Here is a 6525-nt window from a genome sequence, read left to right as displayed (position 1 = left end):
CAGGTCAGGTTGAAATCCCAGTTCGGTTTTACAGACAGTACTCTATGGCATTGGCCCCCTAGTTAGCTTGCGTTTATCGCGAAGCTCACGATCAGGGGAAAGTTCCAAGTGACTGGAAAAAAGTGCAGGTGACACCTACTTATAAGAAGTGTGAACGAACGGACAAGTGAAATTACAGCCCAGTATCCTTCATATCAGTTTCCTGTATAATTTTTGGACATATTGTCATTTCGAATATAATAAATTTCCTACAGACTGAGAAGCTTTTGTCCACAAATCTGCACGGATTTACAAAGCATTGCTAGTACGAAACTCAGGTTGTCCTTTTCTCACATGATATCCTACAAACCATGAATGAAGGGCATTAAGCAGATTCCATATTCCTAGATTTCTGGAAAACGTTTGACGAAGTGCTGAATTGCAGACTGATAACGAGGGTACTAGCGCACAGAATGGGTTTCCAGATATGTGAGTGTCTCGAAGACTTCTTAGGTAATAGAATCCAGTACGTCGTTCTCGACGGCGGATGTTCGTCAGAGACAAGGGTATCGTCAGAACTGGCCCAGAGAAGTGTAATAGGAGCGCTCTTATTCTGTATATACGAGGGTTGTCCAGAAAGTAAGTTCCGATCGGTCGCTAAATGGAAACCACAGTGAAAATCAGAAACATTTTATTTGCAAGAGTTAGCTGCACTTTCCAGATACTACTCTACCTAGTCGCCGCTCTACCTTAGACATTTGTCGGAGCGTTATACCAAATTTCCAACACCATCGTCATAGAAGGCAGCCGCCTGTGTTTCCCGGAAATTCTCTACGCTAGTCTATAGCGCGTAGCCTGCGCCCAAGTGTTGTCTTCGTATCCAGCGTTTCATGTGAACAGAGATGATACTCAGGACGAGCCAATTAGGGCTGTGTTGTGGGTGGTCGAACACTTGCTATCAAAAAGGCTGCAGGAGCGTCTTCACTGCCCCTGCAGAGTGCGGCTGAGAATTGCCATGAAGAAGGAAGTGTGTGGCAATTGTGTTATGTAGGCTGCATTCATTAAGGCGAAGTCTCTCGGCGGGCCCTCCTACTTGGCGGGAGACATCGTTGTTCTACGCACCTTCACTCGCTCACAGTGCGCTCGCAACTGAAAAGAGCGTCTTGATGCGATCGACGGTCATACTAGAGACACTACCCAACACTACCCAGCTTCATCGGGTTTTCACTATGGTGTCCATTTTGCGACCGATCGGAACTTATTTTCTGGACACCCCTCGTACATAGATATTCTGACAGACAGGTTGAGCAGCAAGCTTTGGCTGTTTCCTGATGACGCCTTGGTGTACGGAATGGTGTCGTCGTTGAGTGACAGGAGGAGGATGCAAGATGACTTAGAAAAAATTTGTAGTTGGTGTGACGAATGACAGCTTGTCTAAATGGAGGAAAATGTAAGATAATACAGTTGAGTAAGGAAAACAATCTTGTTATGTTCGAATACAGCATTACTAGTGTGCTGCTTGACATTGTCACGTCGATTAAATTTCTAGGCGTAACATCGTAGAACGACATGAAATGGGACGAACATGTAAGGACGGTAATAGGCATGACGAATTGTCGACTTCGATTTATTGGGAGAATTTTAGGAAAGTGTGGTTCATCTGTAAAGGAGACCGCATACTGGACGCTAGTGAGAGCCATTTTTGAGTATTGCTCGATTGTTTGGGATCTACATCTACATCTACTTACATACTCCGCAATCCACCATACTGTGCGTGGCGGAGGGTACCTCGTTCCACAACTAGCATCTTCTCTCCCTGTTCCACTCCCAAACAGAACGAGGGAAAAATGACTGCCTATATGCCTCTGTACGAGCCCTAATCTCTCTTATCTTATCTTTGTCGTCTTTCCGCGAAATGTAAGTTGGCAGCAGTAAAATTGTACTGCAGTCAGCCTCAAATGCTGGTTCTCTAAATTTCCTCAGTAGCGATTCACGTAAAGAACGCCTCCTTTCCTCTAGAGACTCCTACCCGAGTTCCTGAAGCATTTCCGTAACACTCGCGTGATGATCAAACCAGTAACAAATCTACATCCAGCAACAAATCTATATCCAGCAGGTGGGATTAAAAGACACCATCGAATAAATTCAGAGGCAGGCTGCTAGATTTATTATCGGTGGGTTTGACCGATTAGGGAGTATTACTAAAATGCTTCATGAATGCAATTGAGAGTCCCGGGGGGGGGGGGGGGAGAAGACACGACGTTCTTTTCGAGGAACGCTACTAAGAATATTTAGGGAATCGGCGCTTGACTCCAACTGCACAGAGCGATTCTGCTCCCTCCAACGCACATTTCGGCTAAGGACCACAAAGAGAAAAGAAATTAGGGTTGGTATGGAGGCACATAGTCAGTCATTTTTGCCTCCCCCATGCGAGTGGAACAGGGAAGGAAACGAATGGTAGTGGTAGAAGGCATCCTTTGATAAGCACCATATGGTGGGTTGCGAAATATGTATATAAATGTAGATGTGGAAGAATATGGTAACGTTTGAAAATCACAGTTTAATTTAAAGTAACTTGAATATTGTTAGTTTTGACACGGGAAGGAGGAGTGAGGGAGAATGAACTACATGTAAAAAGAACAGCAACCATTTCCTATGGGCAACTGTTTTACAGAAACCATTTTCGTGACGTTCAACAAGAAGAGACTCACAAATAGTTATTTCAACATAGTTAAAAAACTGCTTCTCTGTTTTTTGAAATCAGTTGCTACATACCTGATCGTTTTAACAACCACGAGGTGGGTCTGAATACTACACTGCTTTACTAGGCAGGATCCTATTGCCTCCAGTACGCCTTTGCCGTCTACAGGTTTTATAACGGATAGCTCAGCGTAAAGTAGGCTCCGTAATAGAGTGCGACTTCGTATTTTTCTCTGTAAAAATCGTTACCAGAGTAGAAAGAAGCAATAAGAGACAGACCGACGATCAAACCCCTCATCTCTGTATTTCAAGTCTGGCACTTACCTACTGAGCTACCTTACCTCTGTTAAACATGATTTATCTAATAATTATAAACAAAATCATATCCTCAGAGAAAATGTTGCTCTATGTGTCTCGTCAAGCGTAAAAGACATAGTGTGAAAGCCTGCTCACTCTTTTTCGTCGTACGAGTGCGGCCATTTTTAGTTTTGTTTATTGATACTCGTCGGTAGTCGCCATCTACTCGCCGGCTCTAGACGGAAGTGTTGCCAGGGTAGTACGAGCCCTTACGTGCTAGTATTAGTACCAGCTCCAAACATTCCCAAAAGTCGCGGTTATCTATGAATACATACACTGTTCTGTCACATTAATGTGACCACCTGTCAAAAGCCTGAACAAACACCTTTTTTCGGAGACGTGTAGGAAGAGAGTCGATGAAGTTCTGGAAGGTACCGACAGGAATTCGAAGCCAATCCGCCTCCAGTGCTGTGGCCACCTGCACTAGATTTCTCGGTTGAAGATCCATGGTGCGTACAGCCCGATCGGGGTGGTACCACAGATTCTCGATTGAGTTTTAATCTGGGGAGCATAGTGAACAGGGGAGTACGGTAAACTCATTCTAGTGCTCTTCGAACCACACGCTTCACTGAGAGCTGTGTGACCATAACGTCCCCTCCTCCGTCGTGATCCCTTCCGAAGATTGTGACAGATTTTTTGCTTTCAGACGTTTGACGTCGTACACGACAACGGCCATCTGTCCGATGGAGCATAAAATGTGATTCACCTGAAAAGATCACATGTCGCTACTCACTACACGTCCATATTTGCATGCAAATTCAGCCTGCATCGCCCATTGCAGCTGCCTATATGCAGCAACCTTAGCTGAACGGTCGTTGAGAAGACATTGTTGGTAGCTCCTTGGTTCTTCCGGGTGGTCACTTGTTCAGCCGTTGCACGTCTATTCGTTCAAATGGTTCTGAGCACTATTGGGCTCAACATCTGAAGTCATCAGTCCCCTAGAACTTAGAACTACTTAAACCTAACCAACCTAAGGATATCACACACATCCATGCCCGAGGCAGGATTCGAACATGCAACCGTAGCGGTCGCTCGGCTCCAGACTGCAGCGCCTAGAACCGCTCGGCCACTCCAGCCGGCTGCTCAGGACAGGAGTGTGACAGGGAGAATAGGAATGGGACTATTCATTACCTCATGAGAAGATCGTAACATGGCTTTACTGCCTCTGACGAATAGTTGTATAACAACAGCTGAAATCCGGGCTGAGGTTGTACGCAGAGTGTCCCCAGAAACGTCATTCATTATAATAATACGCGGCCGGCGCACGTCTATTCGTCCGTCCATTAACATATAACACTGAAACAGCGTGTCCATGAACAAGTGTTATTGGAAAAAAATGAAAATTTACGGGAGCATATGAGGTGCGACAATAAAGTAATGAGACTGATGTGAAAAAAAAAAGTTGCTTACCGTTCCAGTCAAGTTTTGTGTAGCCTTCTTCAAAGTAGTTCCCTTCTGATTGTACACACTTTCTCCAGCGCTTCTGCCATTGATAGTAACATTTCTGCATCTCATCATCTGTAACATCCTCCAAGACCCTCGTCACAGCTTTTGGGTCATCTTGTGTTGTTTGAAAATGGTGTCCCTTGACCGCAGTTTTGACTCTTGGAACTAGGAAAAAGTCGCACGGAGCGATATCTGGTGAATAACGTGGCTGTGGTAGTACTGAAATTTATTTTGAGGTTAAAAATTGTTGTACTGGCAGAACAGTATGGGATGGCGCATTATCGTGATGCAGAATCCAATTATCAGCAATGTTGGCACAGACACGAAGAACTCTCTTACGAAGTCTTTCTAAAATTTCTTTGTCGTAATATTGGTTAACTGTTTATCCAGGAGGCACCCACTCTTTGTGAACAATGCCCTTGGGATCAAAGAAGCACACAAGCATGCATTTCACTTCTGACTTTGACATACGAGCTTTCTTTGGTCTGGGTGATCCCTTTGAGCACCATTGCGAACTTTGGCGTCTTGTCTCTGGATCGAACTGAAAAAAACAACTTTCATCACCAGTGATAACACGGCTCAACAATTCTGGACTGATTTCCGTTTGCTCTAACGGATCGACTGCCACATTTTTACGTGTTTCTCGTTGTTGTGGTGTGAGACTTTGGGGACCATTTTTGCACAAATCTTTCTCATACTAAGATCTTTAGTTATTATAAGACGAACCATTTCTCGATTGATGTTCAGTTTTTCTGCAATCCTTTTCACGGATAATCTTCGATCAGATCGTACTAGTTCACGCACCCTGGCCAAGTTGACAACCGTCCGTAAGGTTGATGGTCGTCCACTGCGGTCTTCGTCTTCAACATTCGTTCTGCCTTCACTAAACATTTTATGCCAACGAAAAACTTGAGCTCTTGACATAACCTCCTCTCCAAAAGCCTTCTGAAGCTTACCGTAAGTTGTCGTTGCGTTTTTACCCAATTTAACGCAAAAAGAAATGGCATAACTTTGCACAATATTATGCGGTTCCACTTCCGTGACGAGAGACACAAACATATGATCATACAATTTATCCGTGTGCCCCACAAAATTTCTGTGATTATCTTTTTTTAATTTAACTTAATTTAACTTAATTTTAACAGTTTTTAACACGTCTCCATTGTATTACAGAAGGTTCTCTCTGTGGTTTTAATATTGTGTTTTTGTTCGTTACTGTAAGATATCATCGTACTTTATCATTTTAAATTAACTTGCTGGCTAGACATTGCCATGATTGAAACACACTAAAATTACCCACACCGCGCTGTTAGATAAGCCTGTGATACTTATGTGTGTACCATCTTTGTAAATATTTAGTGCATCGCTGGCATAATTTATTTGAAACTTCTATCATGGAATTCGCAACATTTGCCTTCGCAGATATTTTGATCGTCAAACAGCAAATATATCTAGTGAGTAAGTAATAATGTGACATTTACATTCTTTTAAGTCACTAGTTTTACCTTTAATTAAAAATTGTAGCTGTGTAAAAGACTGTGCTCCGATGTCTGTTGGCGTCTGTCTCACCGAGTAAGTACATAGTGTTTTGTGTTTCAGCTGTTACTAAAATCTAAGCAAAAGTAATTCTCACACTTACTTCAAACTTTATAATTGATTAAACGGTTCAGTATGTGACATATGTGTCGCCCTTAATCACAGATCCTGGTGTGCTGCCGCGCATATTTTAACACATCCAGTCCACGCTACATTTAGTGTCCATAACCTCTTCTAGAGCAATTTTAAAAGGCTCCCAGTCCCCGATAACGAAATCCGCCCTCGCATTTATCTCTCCTATTAGTTTTAACTCGCTCCTTCTTATTCTTTTCCGATTTCAGAGTTCCCCCTCCTCATCAATCTACCCTTTTCTTCTCTCCTTTTTATCTTGTCTCGCCCCCCCCCCCCCCCCCATCCTCCAAACTATCTGTATCCAAAATCCCACGTTTTCCTATCAACCACTCTCCCAAATTATACCTATCCCCACAAAACAATTTACTTGGACCA

The sequence above is a fragment of the Schistocerca piceifrons genome, chromosome X (genome assembly GCF_021461385.2).
Source record: "Schistocerca piceifrons isolate TAMUIC-IGC-003096 chromosome X, iqSchPice1.1, whole genome shotgun sequence".
NCBI lineage: Eukaryota > Metazoa > Arthropoda > Insecta > Orthoptera > Acrididae > Schistocerca > Schistocerca piceifrons.
The sequence above is the reverse complement of the archived record's forward strand: the minus strand, read 5'-3'. Positions refer to the sequence as shown.